At 45.0% G+C, this 21,348-nt stretch overlaps 1 long non-coding RNA gene across 1 annotated transcript; it reads left to right on the top strand.

Moving 5' to 3' along the window:
- Positions 1-1,186: 1,186 nt before the first annotated feature.
- On the top strand, positions 1,187-11,511 carry LOC109285864 (uncharacterized). Its single transcript, XR_002093761.2, has 3 exons — positions 1,187-1,300; positions 7,739-7,826; positions 8,187-11,511. It is a non-coding gene; the product is annotated as an uncharacterized LOC109285864 (long non-coding RNA).
- Positions 11,512-21,348: the final 9,837 nt, after the last annotated feature.

Raw genomic sequence — 21,348 nt, 5'->3', positions numbered from 1 at the left:
CACCTACCTTTTCAGCTCCTCCTTAGCTCTGGCTCCAGTTCTAGCTTCTGTGCCAGCATGCTTCCCTGTTCTGCAGGCTTTGGGTGTTGTCTTTTAATCAATTAAGATCAATTAACCTAAAGTTACCCCCAGCCTCAGTTCTTCAGCCCAGGCCCCTCTAGTCTACTGGTTCTAATTCCGGTCCCGGTGACTTTCATTTCCAGTAACTTTAACTCCCTACACTTCTACTTTCTTACCTTAACCTTTCCCAGGTATCCCAAGTACACCAAGCACATGCATACATACACATCACAACACCCAAATTAGGAACTCGCCTGTGTGTATGTGTAGGTGGATGGTATGTGTGTGAATTAGTGAATACACATACACACACACACACACACACACACACACACACACATATATATATATATATATATATATATATCATTGTGTGTGTGTGTGTGTGGTATATGAATTGGTAATCCACGTATGTGTATTGGATGTGCAGGTGCTGGTAACTGGTAACTAATTCTGTCTAAATTTGGTGTGTGTAGTGTGTATGGGCTTAAACTGGTGATAGGTGTGCATGAACCTAGACTGGCTAGTTTGAACATGTGTGTATCTGAGTTGCTAGTGTAAATGTGTGTGTGTGTATGTGTGTGTGTGACATGGTGTGCATGATATACGAATTAGTGATCTGTGTCTAACTTTTGGGGTGTATAGTGTACGTGCTTGAATTGGTGATAAGTATGCATGTGCCTATGCTGGTTTGGATGTGTATGTGCCTGAGCTGGTAGTGTGTGTGTATGTACCTAATTGATTTGTGTGTGTTTTGTATATGTGTAATTGTGTCACACCCTCCTGTCTAACAGCTCAATATTGAGATCCTGAGAGTTGTCCTGACCCCCCAGGGCAGCAACTAATTCGTATATCATGCACACACTGACATATATGTATATCAGTTCACATACATACCACTCACCTACACGTACACACAGGTGAGTTCCTAACTTGGGTGTTGTGATGTGTATGTATGTATGTGCTTGGTGTGCTTGGGATACCTGGGGAAAGGTTAAGGTAAAAAAGTGGAAGTGTAGGGAGTGAAAGTTGCTGGGAGTGAAAGTTACCAGGACCGGGATTAGAACCGGTAGACTAGAGAGAGCTGGGCTGAAGAACTGAGGCTTGGGGGTTACTTTAGGTTAATTGACCTTAATTGATTAAAGGACAACACCCAAAGCCTGCAGAACAGGGGAGCAATGCCAGACAGAAGCTGGCACAGAGGCTGGGACCAAAGCCGGAGCTACAGGGGAGCCAAAAGGTAAGCAGGGAGAGGGAAACTGGGACAGAGGGTGCAGGGGAGCTAGAGAGGGTGCTGAGGGAACTGGGGGCTGGCTCTGGGAACCAGGGGTGCTGGAGAGGGATTGCCGGGGAGCTCAGGAAGCTACATGGGGAGGGGCTGCCGGTGCCAGGAGCTGGAGAAGGGCTCCAGCTGCTGGGAAACCTGCAGAGCAGCCCAAAGGAGCTGCGGGGAAGTTGGTGGCAGGCCAGAGGACTGTGGGGGGAGAAGGGGTGGCTAGAGAAGGTTTGTGGGAAGCTGGAGAACACAGAGGAAAGAGGGAGAGGGGCAGGAAAGGTTGGGAACAGAAGGTGGAGAGAGAGAAAGATAGGGAGAGGCAGCAGGGGGCAGAAATGAACAGGGATGAGAGGCTAAAAGTGGCAGGAAGAGCTGCAGAAAGACTTGGGAAGGAGGCAGTGGACAGCAGAAATGGGGCCAGGAGGCTAGAAGCAGCAGAAATGGTGGGAAGGGCTGCAGAAAGACATGAGAAGAAGGCAGTGGATGACAGGAATGGGACTGAGAGATGGCAGAAAGGAACAGGGCCAAGAAGCTGCAGCAGGGGAACAGAGAAGGGACAGAGAGGAGGCAAAAAGCGGCGGAAACAGGGCTGAGAGACGGCAGAAAGCAATGGAGCCAAGAGGCTGCAGCAGGGGAACAGAGAGGAGCTGAGAGGTGGCACGAAAAGTGGGGTGGGGAAGCTGAGAGAGAGAGACAGAGACCAGAATTTAAGATGGGGAAGGGACTGGGGCTCAGTAAAATACAAACCAACTTGGGGTTACAAGTGACAGTGGTTTTATTGAACAGGGAAGATAGTGACACAGTATCTTTTTGGTTCCTTTGCGCGTGCACACACACACACACACACACACACACACACACTGGCAGCAGGGATTAAAGAGGCTTGGTGCAGGGCTGAAGTCCGGGAGGAGAAAGAGAGAGAGTCCAAATTGGATGAGGAAATGTGCAGGTGATATCTACCTATCCCAGGCTGAAAGTTGGTCCTTGATGACCATTCGGGGTCTCCTTCAGCTTGGTGTTGTCCAGAGGGGGTCGCTGGAAGGGCCTCTTGAGTGGATCAGCAGCGTGACATGGAGTTGGTCTGGTTCAGATAGAAATGGTGTTCCCACTGGGTCTGTCTTCACTGCCCCTTTTTATAGAGGCAGACCTTGTGTGACCCTAGTGACAGGAGGCATGCCCAGGCAAGGGTTAGCCCCTGGTTTACTGAGCATGTGTGCTCCAGGTAGGGATGTGCAGTTTCGGGTGTCTGTAATGGTGGGGTACAATGGCAGAGTTACTGGTTCTGCAGGGTCTTTTGTCTTTCAAATGCTGGGTTTTTGTCTCTGTTCCTGGGTGAGGTCCGTGGTTCCTGGGTGAATCAATGCAAGGTGATGGCCCAGTTGTTACAGGCCATTCAGTAGAGGCCTGCTACCATTGTATTTCAATCACTCCCATTCATCCAGGAACCAATTTACATGGGAGGGATACATCAGTCGCACAGTTACAACACTGGGGATGCCCAGGCAGAGGACACAAGATGGAGGCTTGACATACAAAATGGAAACTTGACATGACTTTGGTTCACTTACAAACACAGGCCTAAGCCATACAATATCCATTTGAAACAATAAAAATCAATACGAAAATGATAATAATACAATATACAACAGTAAGAATCAATACAAACCTAACAAAACATTATTTACAATTTAAAAAAAAGGGGGGGTTGTCATAAGAGTATATAAGAACTTAGCTTACCTAATACTACTAATAACTATTTGTAAGGGATAGAGAGGTCAGAAAGAAAGTTAGAAATGGTTAAGGAAGGGGAGGGAATGCATTTAAAAAAAAAAAAAAAGAAAAACTAGGTGGGGGGTTGCTATACTTTAATGCTGACAACTGCAAAAAGTACCGGTCTGGCCACAAAACATTTATGTACATTGTTCACAATGTCAAAATACTTAGCAGTCTCATAAACACACACAGATACAGGCAAACATTTGGCATTGCTAATAAATATAAAATGTCCCTCTTCTTGCACATTTTCTTTTCCAGATGAATTATCTTGCATTTTTTTATCTTCAATGCTCACTTTAATATGTTTTCCATTATCATCAGATTTCCAACCATAAATGAAGCCTTTAATTTCATTAGTCAATTAAATAGCACAAGAAAGTACTTCTTTAATGCTAATCAGCTTCTCATTACTGCTTGATACAGTACATACCAATGTAGGAACACTGTTTATGCAACTGAGATAAATGAATGTCTCTAGAGTGTGCATGGCACAACATACATAGAAATGCAGAGTTGTCATTCACTTAGCTTATACACAGAGTTGGTTTGATTTTGTAAATATCTTTAAAAATTACAAAAGGACACTGGTTATGAAAGAACATCTGTGTGATAATCAATGACCCTCTCTTGGTCACTACCAAGGACTGACTTGAACCTGAAAATCTTACACATTACCTCAGGTTGTCAGTGGATTGGGCACAAAAGGAGGATACATAGAACACTTAACACACAGACAATGGCTTATGGGCCCACCATTTTTTGCCCAATTTAACCTCCCTGAATGCCTGTACAATTAGGCATTAAGTTAGGTTGATCTAAATGTAACTTCTGTATGCATGGACAGATCTAGGATTTTGAAAAGGGGGTTGCAGATAGTGTGGTGCATCACCACATATGTCACAACACATATTTTTCTCCAGTTAAAAGGAAACCAGGAACTTTACTAATAGGCTAAGGGCCTGGGGCTATATTATTCAGTTTAAGTTCCAAGCAAAAACAAATATAATTTTATTGGAATGAGCATTAATTTGCTATATCATTTATTATGTATAAAAACAAAATAAATTAGGCAAAAATAATCAAAAGATTTTTCATTAGCCCTGGAGTCATTAGAATTAAATGTACATCTTTTCAGATTTATAAAACACAACCTAGCCTTCTTGAGCATCTTGGCAGGGCATCTAGTGCTTCACTGAACGTTATTTCCACATCTGAGTTAATTTTGCTAGCTAGAGTTAAAAGCAATCTGCAGGATTCTAAAATAGGAGCTACATTACCAGAAGCAGCCAGTGGACAACAGAACTGCAAAACAAAGGATAGCTTGACTAGCGGACTCATTAAAGACCATAAAAAATGAGAGAGGGTAACCTGTGGAATGGAGAGCTTCGGAGTATTCAGGTAGATCATAATGTGAAAAGATGAGAAAAGCCTCTTATGAGCTCGCGCAAGAATGGGAAGAGACCCACCTGCATCGTCATAGCCAGCAGTAAAAATGGGTGCGCAGCAGCTGTGGGAGCCCTGCTTTACCAGCTATTGCTCTTTCTGTGTTAGTCCTCCTCACAGCCACATTGGTACTTCCAGCCTGCTGACTTCACTGGAAGGGGAAGAACATGAGCGGAGAAAGGCAGCATACTGGGTAGTGCATCAGGACTCCAGAACCAGTACCCTGGGAGACGGGGAAGGGCTGACCTCAGCCCAGGAGGTCGAAGGAGCTCCAATAACCAGAATCCCCACCAATGAACATACTGTTCCCAGAACTGTGGAAAAGACCAGAGAGAGGTGTGTGGCAGAAGAGGCAGCTTTGCACATAAAGCAAGGTTTTGTTTTCAGTTTCAGTTTACTTTCTTTTGAACTTTCAGAACTTTGTCCCTGAATGGAAGGGAACACTGGCTGAGAGACATAGCTCCACTGTTTAGGGACTGAGTCAAATAAATGTGGACTGGGAGGAGGACTCGCCCCATTATGAGGGCTGACTGATCTGGCAGGAAAGCCAGGGACTGAGTTAGTTATGGCCCAGGGCTGACATAAAGTGCCTAAATTTGTTGGTGGGACTTGACACAGGTTTTTCCCATGGTTTTCCTTTTTTTCTTCTGTTTCTATACCTGACTGGGCCAGGCCTCACATGAATAGCACCACAACCCTTAGAGAAGACTTACTTTGTTTACAGAGGTCACAATCACCAGCCATGAAGGCCTCTATGGCCAGGAAACTTACCTGAGTTTCAGCTCCACTGGTTTGCTTTCATTCTTCATTTCATTTCCATTTTTTGATCCCTAGCTTACCAACTTTTGTGGTGGTATAGATAGCTATATCCATGGATCAGGCCTGAGATAACCACAAGCCTAAGAGATAAGAAGAACACTGGGTGCTGCCCATGGGACTTAATGAACACCTTACCAGCTGGGTGGTGCAAGGAAGGGGAGTAAGGGGAGGTAGGGGCCCCGAAGAGGAACCAAACTGCATGTACCCAAGTTGACTGCTCAGCAGATTAACCACCTCCAGACTGATAAATCTTCAACACCAAGATGTGGCAGGAAAGAATCGGGCAACCTTTCCTGAGCGGCTAAACTGGGTGAGCTTCACTTCCTCACAGTCTCATCAGGCACAGGGCCGCCAGGGCCCTTGACCATATCCTGTGTTTAGGAAACACATAATGAGCCATGATGTCAGCTGACTCGCATACTGCCGTCTAAATAGAAATGCTGCTGCCACTGCCAGGCAATTAAAATTATGGGTGGACCAGGAATCAACGTGGGGTACAATGGTACCACTGCACCCCCTCTGGACCCAGCCCTGTCTGTACAGACTCTAAAAGTTTACAACTTTGCCACAAAGATAGCCAGACTTTCTGAAAGGAGAGAGAAGAGTGACTCACTCCAGAAGATGCTTTATAATAAAACATGGATACATGTGAGAACTTTTTTTTTTTAGTTTTATTTTCAGACTTAACTAAATTGTCATTTAAATAACATATTGAAAGGTAAACTGCCACCTGCTCCTGCCAGATGTTCTGCAAATCTTCAGCACCACTTTATGCGTGCAAGGGTACTGTGGGAAGTGGCACACTGGACCTCAAAAGTATTTATCTCCCTGGTCTCCTGCTGGGCTATAAGGAGGCATCCTATTATGCAGATTCTTCATCAAAATAATAAGGACCATGCTCCAATTAGCTATGTAAATTAGAAAATATAATGGCCATATTCCTCTTTTTATTGTTCCTAAGATCTGAATATGCATAAATACAATAGGGTACATGCAGTGTAGCTCTCTGAAACTAAACTTCCCCACATGAGAGGATTTTTACTATAAAGATGGATTTCCAAGTGCTTTATTTCTGTTCTAACAGTATTTTAATTTTAAATATTTTCTTTAAAATAAGCAAAATACCGTCGATGTGTGCGTGAGCATGTTCTAACATCCTCACTCATGCAGAATAGTTCATTCCTCTGTAGGTGCACCTATTGTAGCCAGTGCATCTCTTCTGAAGTAGTTTTCTGCTCATCTGAAGTTAGGGTGCAAGAATCTGGCTCTTTCCATTCATGACCTTCATATCTGAACTTGTCGCTATAAGAGCTTTATTACCTCCAAGCCTCAACACAATCTGCTTTTAAAATACTGAGCCTCTTCTTTTACTAGAAAGTCTGGTGACCCCCAAATACATTAAATGGATTTAAATCATTATGATTAGGTACATTTGCACATGGACTGAAAATATTTTTCCAGGTTCCCCAAACACAGCCTGATACATGAAGTCGGCACTTCACCAAAGCTAGTGATTTTAAGCCTAACTTTCCTGTAAGGGATAGAAACATTTACAGAGAGGAAAACTGAGTCACAGAGGATGTGTCTACATGTGCTCTTTAATGCACAGTAGCCTATTTTACTGCACATGACAGTGCCATGTCAAAAACCATGTTAATATGCTAACATGCAGTAAAGTTACTTCTTTAGTTAGGCTACTTCTCAGTAAGCATCACTAAAAAAGTGTGTGCTTTTACTACTGCTCATTAGGGCAGCCTAATGTGCATTTATTTAGTACCTCACATTAGAGATACTAAATTGAATGCACAGTAGCAAAAACACACTAATGAACATGTAGACGTGGCTAGAGAGGATAACTGATTTATTCACATTTATGCAGCAAGCCACCACTGGCAGAGTTTGGAACCTTTCCAAAATATGGGCCTAGTTTTAGGCTTCTTCATCCATATTTAATGAGTGGTCTGATTGTGAAGAGTCAAGAGAAAACTCTTCTGAGCCCACAACAGGGAAGGTAGGAAACTTACTGACCTGGCCAGCACCAACAATTATCAGGGGCCAGCAACCACCAATATTTCTGGCCCACCACTAGGACCGGAAAGGGAATGGGCTAGATGCCAGATGACAGCAGAGTCCCGGGAACACTGAAATGCCAGCAAAGAAAACCGGGCAGTGGGAAGTAGGCAGAGTTTCCCCTTAGGAACCTGGAGGGGCCCCAATAATTTAAACACCACTGCAAAGCCTGCAGCAGCAGGGAACAGCACAGAGTGCCAGTGAGGAAACGTGCAGAGAGAACTGGTGGTCATGGGAGCTGGCAACACTCCAAACAGGTCTTTTCATTTCAGTTACTTTTACTTTTGTTTACAGTGCCATGGAGCCAAGGAGGCTAGGCTGCCACCACCTGAAAGAAGGGGAAAGAAAGAGTCAGTGCCGGCCCTGTTCCAGATGCACAGTGGTAAGTGAGCTGACCCCATCAGTTGCAAGGAGCTGAGTCAATAAGGGTGGGCAGACTGGCCCATCACACCTGGAGAGTTGACAGGTGCTGTTGAAGCCTTGATGACTGACACTGAAGCATCCAGGGCTGACAAATGCCCAAGCTGTAGGTGAAAGGGGCCAGGAAGGCTTGTATATTTCTTTTGGGGGTCCTTTTATTTGTGGGGGTAGGGCACCTAGGAATAACCTGTACCCCTAAGGACTGAATTACCTCATGGTTAGTAGCCACAGCCTGTGTTTGCAACAACCCTAAGGGCTGATACTTACCTGAGTTCCATTTCCCCATTTTGTCTTGTTCTTCACTTCTCTTTCATGTATCAAGCAGTGACAGAACAATCCCAGGGCCAGCTCAGCTGCAGTCTCATTAAGCCAGGCTCGGGACAAATGCAGGCCCTCAGGAAGAAAGAACGGAAGAAAATTGCCTATTGAGAGCCAAGGGAACAACGTACACTGTAACAACAGGGTGGAGCTTGGATGGTGTGTAAAGGAGGTAGGAGCCCCAAGGAAGACCCGGACCTGGCACATCGAGGACTGTGAAAATAGACCATCTCCCAACAAAGACATATTTAATACCAAGATGAGGTAGGAAAGCATTGGGTGACCTCCACTGAGTGCTAGAACTAGGTGAGCCCACATCCTCATGGCCCATTCTCACAGGCCGCAGGGCTGCTGGGCCCTGTGACCCTATCCTACACTGTGCCGACACTGATTTTCAAAAACGCTGAGAACTTTGTGGTTTCTATTAAATTAAGTGGGACTTCTGGACTCAAGCCATTTTGAAAATTCCACCTTTACATGCCTAAATATGGATTTAAGTGCCTACATTTTTAGGCTTCTATTGTGGTAAATCTTGCCTATATTTCCTGTCAGCCTATGTTGTAACTACAAAATCATCACACTCTCTGTTTAGAAACAGAATACATCTCCACTGGAGTCAACTGGTGCCTCTCCTTTAACCTGAGTAGGAGTTGAGAAAAGTCCAAAGTAAGGAATGTAAATTTCATAGAACAGTATTTCTTTTGGCTAGCAAGAATTTATCTCCAAGCCTTGACTCTGCAAGCTGAAAGCACAATGCAAACAGAAGAATGAAGGAGGAAAGCATTTTTACTATTAAATCTAACCAAAAAAAGCAAACCCCCAGAACACTCCTTGGGCTGCAGTCCATCTCTTATACAAGTAGAGCTAGAACTCTTTCTGCTGCTCAGTTTTTAACAGGAGAATAATAAATCCTTCATAACAAACAGCAGATAAGACACTTCTGGTGCTCTGAAGAAAAATTCAAATATTAATCAGCATGATTGTCACATTATTTCCTTGTTCTTCCCCATCTGTATGTCTGTGTATGCCTGTTGTCTCTTGTCTTGCACTTTGCAAGACTAAGCTCTTTGTGGGAGGGACCATCTTTTTGTTCTGTTTTTAAATAGTCCCTAGGTACCTAACCTTATGTATCCTAGATGGCACTGCAATCCAGACAATGAATTATCATCATTCCTGCTAATACCTAGAAGGCACTTGAGATTTACAAACAACTTACTGACTATATGTAAGATTTTTGAGTAATAAACAATATGATTCCACAACTAACAGCACTTGAAACTTGCTGCTTATATTTATAAGTCACATTCTGTATGATTCAGACAACTGCAAGGTGCTAACTCCCTGCGTGATGGAAAACAAATAGGGCCTCTACATCATATAGCAGGTGGAAAAATGCCAAAGAGAAAGAGAGAACGAACAAGTGGAGATGAGAGATAAACAAGTGAAAGCCAGAGAAGATTGGAACTTATTATATTCATGCAGCAACTCCACACTCTCCCCTTGTGCTTGTCAAAATCCTTCTGCCACATTGCAGGAGATGCTCTCCCCTCTCTCCTTGTGAAACCAAAGATCTCCCATACACTTCAGCCCTGGCCACCCGTAAGATCCTCCAGGAGATCACTGAATTTTCTCAGTCTCAACGGGTCCATTAGCCACTGTGATGAAAGTGAGGAAACTCGTACTTTAGAGCTCTGAAGTTTCATTTCTCCTGTCCCCTCAGGCTGATTTTAGAGCCCATCTGCCTCAGATTTCCACAGCCACATAGAGGTCCATCATGTATATAATGAAATAGCTAATACACTAGAAAGGGTTGTCAGAACACAAAGTGATTGTCAATTCATACAGCATTCTCCCACAAGCATCGTTTTCTTTACAAAATGGAGTGAAATGTCAGAGGCCAAACATTCTGTATTTTTACTCTGTGCAATTCAACATCTTGGCAAACAATTTTTCCGCTCTAGGGCCTGTGAGAGGAAGGATGGTCTTGTGGTTAGAGCTTGGGCCTAGATTATAGATTAGTTTATATATTATAAAGCCAGAAGGGCTCATTATGATCATCTAATCCTGTCATAACACAGGCTGTAGGACTTCTCTGAATTAATTCTTGTTTCAACCAGAGCTGATCTTTTAGAAGAACATCCACTTCTGATTTAAAAATATGCAGTGACAGAGAATCAACCAAAACTTTGCTAAATTGTTACGATAGTTAATCATCCTTACTATTAAACGTTCCCAACTTATTTTGTATCTCCATTTGCCTAGTTTCAGCTTCTAGCCACTGGATTCTATTATACCTTTGTCTGTGTCACTGAGCCTCTGTCACCATGGAGGGAAGAACTGACAGGGCTCAGTATCCAGGTACTTTAGAGTCTCTGGCTGGGGTTATTGGGGTTTGGCCCCCCTTTCCTGGGAGAGACTGCTTCTGCCCTCACTTGGTCTCACCTGCCATGCCTTTGATGTAACCCTAAAGGCGGTGATATTCTGGTGCCAGGAACAGTCCACCTTAGGATGGAAAAGTCTTCCCCGCAACACTGACAGTTTGTCTAGCACTGGGTCTCTTGTCCATCCATCCAGCCTTAAGGACCAAGTTTGGGAGCTCCTCCACCTCATACCTCCAGTCTTAGTCAGGTCTGTGCCCAGCATCATGGTTGAAGGCACTGGATTTGGCTCCCGGAATAGCCAGGAGTCCGCAGATCAGCCCCATTCTGCTGGGGTTGATCCAAGATGCTGTCCTGGCTCTCCTGGCCCTGCACTGGGGCTGACTATGAGGTAAGTCTCATGCATTTAGCTGTTTGGGGAAGGGTTATGAGCAGGGTTTTTCTTTCTCTCACCTCCCTTCTGCCACAGTCTGCTAGAATAAACAGCCCATTACTACCACATTTGTTTCCCTCTGTCAGTACTTGTAGAGTGAACAAGTCACACCTTACCTTTCTCTTTCTGTCAATTAAAAAAAAATCAAGCTCCAAGACTCTTTTATTACAGCTACAGACACAACATTTGTCTTGGAATATCCTATTTTATTCTGGGACAAAGTGCAATTGTTCAGATATCCATGTCTATTGTCCCAAGACAAACTCTACAAAGGTTCTTGGGATAAGAAGTGCTAACAGCTTGCCCTGGGACATCACAACATGCATTTAAACAGTTGTCCCAGGATTTCATCACTGAATCATTGGCAGAAAAGTAGAAGTCCAATCAGCTACTCACTAAACACCAATTGGAAAGGTAATGTATGTACACACCAGTCCTGGGACTTTTCTCTTCAAGAACAAACACAGGCACAATTCATCCCCAGATATGTGCAATGTCTGTTTCTAGCCTACTAGTCATGTTGCTGAGTTCTTGAATCATTCTAAAAACATTTCTCTGACCCCTTTCCAATGTATCCACAGTCTCCTGGAACTGTAGATACCAGAACTGGACACAGTATTCCAGTAGGAACTACACCAGGGGATGGCAAAATACAGCCTGCGGGCCAGATCTGGCCCACCAAGCAATTTCATCTGTCCCACAGGTACTCACAAACTACTTGTACCCTGCCAAGCCCACACACCTTGCTCCCACCCTCATGGGCATAAGGGCCTAGCCCAGCCAGCACATAGCTTCCAGGTGGAGCGAGCTGCTGCCGCCACTGCTCTCCCAGCATCCCTCTCACTCCAAGCAGCAGGAAGGGAAGTGGCAGGAGTGGGGGTGGGGGGACCTGTAGCTGAGATCAGTGGCAGCATAGAGCCCAAGCCCAGGGGGGCAATAGGAGTGTGGAGCTCAGCTGGGCAGGGCATGAATGTGAGGGAGGGTGGGGAGGTGTGGGGACTCCCCACACACTCCCCCCCCCCAATGATGCACAGCCCCTGCCAGCAGCAGCAGCAGCAGGCAGTGGGCAATTGGGGTACTCATGGCCTATGCACTTGATGCTGCCCAGCAGTGCACAGCTCTGGCCAATGCTACACATAGTGGCAAGGAGTGCAGCCAGGCCAGCCTGCTTCTCTTATGTAGGGTTCCATGTGGCACACAATGTAGTTCATGGGACTTGCGTGCCACCAGGGGAAGCCCTGCATAATAGAACTGGCTGCCTTCCCCACCCCCTGCCATGCAGGTTCCAGGACTCCATCGCAAGTGGAAGGGAGCCCCAGCCCCTGCTTCCTGGTGGAGTTCCAGGACCTGCACAGCAGGGAGCAGAGAAAACAGCTGGCTCCATCGGGCAGGGCTTCCCCCAGTGCCATGCAAGTACCAAGTGGTGCACGTGCACTGTGTGGAGCCTCATATGATAGAAACAAGACAGCCTGGCTGTCCCCCTTTGCACCACATGCAATACTGGCCAGACCTGCACATTGCTGAGAGCCCTGAGTGCCTACCGCCTGCTACTGCTGCTGCTGCCACTGGTGGGGGCTGTGCACCATGGGGGGAAGTGTGTGGGGGGGTCCCCAAACCCCCACCTCTGCTCACACTCCACAAATGCTACACACCTTGCCCCCACAACCCCCCACTTTACACACATGCCCCAGCATGCCCTATTGCCCCCACACACAGCCACACCCCTTCACAAGTCCTCCACACACCTACCCCCACACTCTACCATACACACACACACACACACACCAACCACACCCCACACACAATATACAAGAGTAAGACTTTATTTTGAGTTGTTGTGCAATCACCTCTATATACAGTATGCAAACACATATCGTGACAAAATTATTTTTTGTAATAAAATAAGCATATGTTATTGTAGGTGTTTGACATTTAGTATATTATTTGGGTTTTTTCTGGTTCCAAGATGGCAACCCTCCCCTCCCAAAAGGAGTACTTCCAGGCAGGGGTGGCTTCCCACAAGGGGGCAAGGGGAGGAACTCCCAGTGGCAAAGGTCAGGGGTTAGGGGCAGGTCTTCCAGTCTTAAGATGGCAACCAGGGGATGGGGCACCTGTCAAGGGGAAGAGCAACCCTTGCAGCCCTCAACAGCTCACCAAAACTCACTAAGTGGCCCTCTAGCCAAAGTAATTGCCTACCCCTGAACTACACTCATTTATTTGGATATAGCAGCATTATAGCCTCTCTACTCCACTTAACATTTCCTTAATTCAGGACTGTCAGATTCACCTGGGGTCTCAGACCAGATCCAGACCGCGGGGCTGTTTGCAGGCTAGATCCAGCCCATAGTGTGAAGGCTGCTGCAATGGCCACTGCTGTGGCAACAAAAGCAGTGAGTGTTCTGCTGTCTACAAGGGGTCCACTGGCAGCAGTAACTCTGGGGGAGCAAGTCCAGGGGCAGCAGTGATGAGCAAAGTTCACCACTAATAACAACGGCCAGCATGGTCAAAGGGCCCTGGATTCCACAGCAAACCACACCCCACAACTTCTGGTGGCCTGCCAGGAGTACAGCAAGCTAGACAGAGAGACTCTGGAGACCAGATCTGGATCTGGCCTATGAGTCATATGTTTGACAACTCAGCCTTAACTGTACATAGAAGGATCTCATTATGCCATTTCACCAGTTTCATCCTGGATATTTATGTCCTATTCAGAGCCACTGCTCTCTAGTCCCCTGTCCTGTCTCCATTCTTTTTCCAAGATATACATCTTTCCATTTGCTTGCTTTCATCCCATTTACCATGCAATCCAAGAAACTGTTTCAGAGATCTGCCCTCTTATTTATCACTCTTCAATTTTTGTGTCTTCTGTGAACTTTATCCACAATAATGTTATGTTTTCTTCCAAATCATTGAAAAATGTAAAATAGGACAAGGACCAATCCCCAAAGGATATCACAAGAAGCATGCTTGTCTAAGGATCATTCTCTGTTGACAATTACATTGTGAAACTTAAAAAGTTAGGCAACAAGTTGAGCAAATTGATCTATTTCATCTATGTCATGGTGATTTTGCATCCTTTTAGTTTCTTAGTCAACATGTCTTTCAGTAGAATCAGAAGTCTATCAACCAAACTTGTACTTGCATACAAAAGATATCAACTCCATTCAACTAAATCTCTTTTCCACAAAACTATGCTGATTGACATTAATTATATTCAAAACTTGGCTCTGCCACAGACTGCCCATGTGCGTACGTGTGTGTTGCTTGCTCTTTCCATGTCTTACTCCTCATCTTTAAAAGAATGATAATGCAATATCCTACTCCATAGAAGGCTATAAGTATAATTCTATTAATGTTTACAAGGAGCTCAGATAAATACCGTGATCATAGAGGTGATGTAAGTAGGTAGATTATCACTGACCTAATATCTTTCTGAAAATATGTATCTACAAGCATCCTTTTTAGCACCTGATGAAGTAATCTGTTGCTTATTAAACCTCCTGCATTTATGATTTAGTCTATAAGGTGCAACTCCACCCTGTCTTCTGTTCAATAAGCTAGTAACAGATGTTGCATTTGTCCCTGGATAAATTGTGCCTGTGTTTGTCCTGGAAGAAAAATATCCAAGGATTGGCATATATACACATTCTAATCAGGGTTTAGTGAGCAGCTGACTACAGTAACAGTTTTCTCCTAATGATTCAATGGTGCAATGCTTGGATAACTGTACAGATGTGTTTTGTAATATCTCAGGCTAAATTATTTCTACCTCTCATCTGGGAAACTTGTTTTAGGATTTATGCCAGTGCAATGGACATTGATATCTGCATGACTGTACTTTGTCCCAGGATAAAATGGTTTTGCTATGTCTATTTGCAGTCACACAGGAATTGCCAGACAGAATCAAACCAGGGGTCATCCAGCCCAGGGTTCTGCTTGCAGTAGAGGCCCTTGTTAGCTGTTTCATAGGAATGTGTGAGTAACCACACAGCAGGTAGATAACAGATTCTCTTACTAATTCCTAATAGCTGAAGATTGACTTAAGGCCTGAAATATGAGCATTTCTATCCCTTGTTGGCATTAACTATCATGGCTTGGGATATTATGATTATCTATATAACAAGACATCCATAAATGTCCAATTCCTCTTTAAGCTTGGCAAGTTCTTGGCCTTTACTGCAGCTTCTGGCTAAACATATGTTTCTTATACTTCATAGAGGAGATTCTATTAAAGACTCATAGGCCGCATCCAGATGAGCTCAGATATTTGGTTCCCTGGGGACAAGTTAGCAGCAGTGCATCTTGCACTGCAACTACTTGTTCCTGGGGAACACCTGTGACACATGTGCTTTGGCACATGGCAAGTTACCTCAGGGGTGGTAGGGAAGGCTGGGGCCAGCATTGTGTTGGCCCCAGAAGCCGTACCTCGAGTCTTAGGGGTCTCCCGGGTCTGCAGCCACAGTACTCCTGGGCAGAGCCTGGCTGGCAGCTGCAGTGTGGCTCGGGGCGGCCTGGCTCCACTGTTCAGCAGCACATGCTGCTGTGCATGTGATGTTCTGTTCTGTTGTTCTTTTCCATGGGTTTTTTTGACTCCTGGATCGCTAAGGGTCAAAAAACCCACAGAAAAAAAAAATGGAGCAGTACATGCATGGACAGCGCACCCTTGCAGCATGGAGAGCACCTCAGTGTGCAGTATGTGGTGGTGCAGACATGTTTGCGATGCCACATACCGCAAGGCCATGCTTGTCTGGACACATTCATAGAGTTTTTCACACCAGCAGATATACTAAACTGGACAAGACTATTACTATACTAAGAATCAGTCATGCCTTTAGTTCAGTGATTACCAAAATTGACATTCTCTACAATGGAAATGGGATGAGGCACATCAGCCAGATATCTATTAAAGAAAGACTATTCATTGCCCAATTTGGCTAAGTACAGACAATCAAAAAGCCCCAGACTGAATCAATTCAATAATCACAAGTTAGTCTAAACTGCATAGATTGACCGATAAGCAAGTAGACATTCACTTTTGATTCCGGAAATGCAGTCACATGCCTGCAGTGGTCCAGGCCAGAAGCCAGGGGGTTTAGGTCATGCCTCCCTCCTTGGCTGGAGGGAGCTTGGACCAAAACTAGCCTGCTCACCCGGAGAAGGGGGTTTGTAGGAGAGGCACAAAGCATGCTGGGATAATGTTAACTTGAATCTGGAGGAGATCTGAGATAGAAGTTCAATAAACCAGTTTAACCTAAATCTGTTAAATTGAATACTACATCCATCCAGGTTTATCTTAAACTGGTTTCAGCAATTTTTAAAGCAGTTTACATGCACTGAGCCCCTGTTGTGTTACAGATTTGAACCAGTTTCCTATCACTTACAGCAATTTATGTGAAACTTCTGTCCCTAGCCTCCAAGGATAGTTACACATACACCAGTTTAAGTGATCAGAAACTGGTTTAAACCTGTAACAGAACAGAAGTTCACACTATTTGTGTGTGTGTGTGCGCGCGCGCATGTGTGCGTGTGTGTGTGTCCCCTATATGTATTATATATACACCCACATTCTCAGGGATGGTTGAAAAATACACTATACAAAATACAAAAGTACGTACACACTGTTTTTCTTCTTACTAGTACATTTTTAGTTTTTTCTGTAAAAAAAGAAAAAAGAATACATTTTTGATTTTCAAAACCAATTTTCACTAAACAGCTTTACGTTTTAGCAAAAATATTTTTAAAGCATTTTTAAAACAATTTTTTAAACAATTAAACTGAACAATTTTACTGAACCACCATTAGAGATTTCCAGAAAAAATATTGTTTAGGTCAAAAGCCATTTTTCATAGAAAAAAGGTTATTTTGATAAAAACATTTAGATCAGCTCTAATTTTTTCTCCATTTGAAGATGTGGATTATGAGGCACAAGAAGTGAGGCAGTTTCCCAGCTCTATGCACCCCATCAACATTAGACTGTTTCATGTGTTCTTGACTTCCAATCTAGTTTATATTCCTCTAAGCCTTCCTCTTTCCCTAAATTCTTAGTTGAGACTTTGTAATTATATTTTACCTCATGTTAAAGATCTCCAGTAGGCATCATACACAAAAGAAGATGAAATGGAACCCTCAGAATGGGAGAAATGGTGTTAATGCATAGAATACCTGATTATCAGGTCTTGATTAAGGATAGATTAAATTGTTCACTTATGTAATAATGGAGCCACACTTTCCCTTATACTTATAAAAACTCTTAAAAGTTCTTGTATCTCACCCTTCTGTCTACTTGCATTCTGATCAACAGTAGTAGCTTTTTCGGCACATCTACACAAGATGCTACTGCGCAGTAGTAACTGCACATTTATTTAGTACTTGTATAAGCAGGTACTAAATAGCTGTTCAGTAACTGAAGTTACTGCACAGTAGTGCCAGCAAACGCCTTTTAAGTGATGGTACTATGCGGTAGCCTAATAATACTCTGCAGTAGGCCTGTGCGAAGCGGCTAGCTTTTGCTTCGGATTCGGATTCAGCTGATTCGGGGGACAGAGATTCAATTAGTTGATTCAAATCACTGTCCTCCCCACTCTTTGAAAAAAAAATCCTTCACTCACCAGCTGCTGCCAGGCACGGAGGCAATCCCTGCTGCCCCACACCATGTGGGGGGCTCTTCCATGAGCCCCCAACCCCCGCTCACTCTCCCAGCCCCCACCCGCCCTAGATCCTGGCTCTTTAAAAAAAAAAAAGCCCCACACTTACCAGCTCCTGCCAGGCTGGGGGCATGATCTACGCTGCCCCCCACTGCCCCACTCTGCATGGGGAGCTCTGCCACAAGCCCCCAGAAGCCCCGAGGCCACTGCAGCAGCCTGTGAGTGGGGGCTTTTTTGGGGTTTTTTTCTTTTTTGTTTTTTTTACAAAGCTGGGAGCTGGGGCAGGCGGGGCAGCCATGGGAGAGTGGGTGGGAGTCAGGAGGCTCATGGCAGAGCCTCCCACATGGCATGGGGCAGCGGGGGGGCAGAAGAGATCATGCCCCCCGCCTGGCAGCAGAGAGTGGGATTTTTTCTAAAGAGCTGGGGCCGGGCAAGGCAGCCATGGGGAGCCTGGGAGAGTGGGCAGGGGCCAGGGGGGCTCAGGGGAGCTGGGGGAGCAGGCAAGGGATGGGACCTGTCAGGGGTCCCCCCATAGTCCCGCTTCCTCTGCCCACTACTTACCAGCATGGAGTGCGGATCCAGCTCCCTGAGGCAGTGAGCAGGAACTGCCTGAATCTCCGAAGCTCTCCGAATCTTTTCAAATCAATTCAGAGCGTTTCAAATCAATTCAGACCTTTTAATTAGTCTCCTGATTCAATTCAGATTTGGAGATTTGGCTGCCAAATTGGGCCGAATCTCCTCTGAATCCAATCAGCACCTGAAGCTTCACAGAGCCCTACTGTGCAGTAGTGTCCCAGCATGGTTTTTGCCTCACAACACTACTGCACAGTAGTATTGGGCTGATGTGCAGTCAGCGTCTCATGTAACCCCATCCTTTATGTGGTAAATCTTGTCCACATGGAAAGAGGAAATACAAGAAACTTCACAAGAAAACTTGATTTCATGGGTATCCCTGTCCATGACCAAATATTTTGCAAGTTATTTTTTTTTTCAGTTTAATCTTTTAAAAAACATATTTTACTTCTCATTTGCACAGAATTTTTTCTTTTGAATCCTAGGCATACTTCTTGTATATGGGGCCAAATAGTGGTACATCTATTGTAATAACTAATGAGATGGTTAAAAAGGAAGATAAAACAGATCACATCCATAGACAAATATCAGAAAATTGTATCAACTATTTCTTTCCAATGACACTTTTTTATGGAGACTGAAGCCAGAGAAAAAGTAATCTTTTTCTCATTAAATTAAACTCTGCATAGGTTGGCTACTGAACCTCTCTGCCTGATCACCAAGGCACTTCTACTCTATTAAGAGGCCTCTCCTGAGGAAAAAAAAAAAAATCAGCCAGAGATACAGTAGTTGACCTGACGATGAACAAATCTCCACAAGGAACTAACCTGAACTCATCAGACTCAAGTTACATATGACCAAGTACATCTCATTTGAACTCACATCTTTAGCTAGGCATTAATAGACTCCTACCTGACTGCATCATGTAACTTGGCTTACGTCTTTTGTTAATTCAATGATATCTTAGTGTCATGGGTCAAGGTCCCCAGGGGTGGCCACGCTGCCCCTGGTGGCTCCTCGACCATACCAGATCTGCCCTGAGGGCACCCTCTTGTCTTGCCTGCCACATCTTGATGGTGAAATAATAAATTGGGAGGTTGCCCACAGGCATGGCTCTGGTCTGCTGAACTCCGCTAGAACTCAGTGGTCCTTCGGCCCTTTGCCGGATCTCACTCTAGTACTGTGCCGCACGGGGCACCTTGAGCCTTAAGGGCTAATTGCGTGGCTCCAAAACCTTCCCTACACCATGACCTATGTCTCATGGATGTTACAAAAATGTTGTTCCCTCCGTTGGGGCCTTGGCCTCCTCGGCTTCTGCCCCTTTAGTCTAGCCTTCTAGCCTAGGCCCACTGGGTTGGACCTGGCTTTTAGGCACTAGCTCCAAACTTTCCCTTCCAGTCACCAGGCCCCTGGCCCCTGCCTCCTGGGCCCCAAGCCTCTGCCTGGCTGTGCCCCTCTGGCACCAGGCCCCTGGCCCCTGTGTAGCAGCACCCCTTTGGCACCAGGCCCTCTGGCCCTTGTCTAGTTGCACCACTCTGGCACCGGGCCCTCTGACCCTTGTCTGCTCTGTGCCTTGCAGCCTCAGCCTGCAACAGGATGGCTAACTACTTGAGACTGGAGCCTCCCCCTAGCAGGGCTCAAGATGATTGCATGTCCCCCGCAGCAGGCACTAAGGGGAATTATGTAGCTCCCCTTACAGCCCCATTCCAAACCTCCAGTTCAAACAGCAATGTAAACATAAGCCCCTGGGCTATAACATAACAATAACGATGAAGACAATGCTCTTCCCCTTTAAGAAGGCAAGCCTTTACCCTAGCATAGCATGTCTCCTAGCCCTGGGTACCTTGTGAGCTTCTGGAGCTTTCTTATTCTTATAGGCAGAAAAACAGACAACCAAATATCCCTGGGTAGCTTTCACATACAGAAGCCCCTTCCCTTGGCAGTGACCAGAAAGTGAACTCCTGTAAGCTTCAGCCTTGGATTTACATGCTCCCAAGTCCCTGCTTCTCTCCAGTCAGCTGACCACCTGCAGGTGCTGGCCAATTACCTCATTAACCCATAGCTCAGCTGACTGGCAGCTGTGGTACCCTGCCTAACCTTCAGGGCTCCCTGGCTAAACTGCTTCTACTCTTATAGGAGCAGACACACCTTAGTGCCCTGCAACACTCAGTTCTTATTTCAATCTGAAAAACAAAGGGTTGCACAGGTGAAAGTCAAAGCCTAATTTGGTTTGAAGAACCTTTATTCCAATGATGTCATACAAGGAGGAAAGCATTTACCTTCACTCTTAGAGCACGCAGTGAGTTTGCAGGGCTGGCTGATCAGAAAAAAAATACACTATTCTACTTGTACATGGAGCATATTTGATAGAAAAATCTGAGGAATACAATGTATAAACAGTACCCTGATGCCAACTTTTTACTGAATCACTCTTCAGCATGCAAACACCTTTTTCATGACATTGTTTTAAATCTTGAACATGTTTCATCTAAATCCACAGCTATTAATAAAATCACTTTGCTTTACAAAAGAACATAGAGGCTAGGGACAGAAGTTACACTAAAAACAGTTTAAGTGATCAGAAACTAGTTTAAACCTGTAACAGAACAGAACTTCAGTGCAAATAAAGCAGTTTCAATATGGCTGAAATTGATTTAAGATAAACCTGGTTGAATGTAGTTCACCCCTAAATCAGATGTAACAGATTTAGGTCAAACCGGTTTATAAAACTTCTGTCCCAGACCCCTTCTTGGTTCAAGTTAAATCAGAGTCCCCCAGCATGCTTTGCAGCCCTTGTCTGGACTGTTCTGTTTGTGCCAGAGAGCAGGGCTGGCCCCACCCCTCTGCTCCTTAGCTGGAGCAGTGAGGGCTGGATCACTGTCCCCTCCCGCCCGCCCCCGGCAAACCCTGGCTGGGGTCTGGGGCCAGGGATGGGGGTTAAATTCACCTTCCCCTGAGTACAGGCCTGCCCTGCCCTGCTGGCTTACTTAGTGCTATCATTGACTGTGGACTACACATACCAGAAGCACCTGAAAGCAGGAATAGGAAGTGATGAGAAACCTACAGAATGCTACTCTTATGATTGTGGACTTCAAATCTCAGAGACCTCGGGGGCAAACACACAGTCCATGCTGGCTG

The sequence above is a fragment of the Alligator mississippiensis genome, chromosome 2 (assembly GCF_030867095.1).
Source record: "Alligator mississippiensis isolate rAllMis1 chromosome 2, rAllMis1, whole genome shotgun sequence".
In the NCBI taxonomy this organism is placed as follows: domain Eukaryota; kingdom Metazoa; phylum Chordata; order Crocodylia; family Alligatoridae; genus Alligator; species Alligator mississippiensis.
This window is presented reverse-complemented; position numbering and strand designations above follow the sequence as displayed.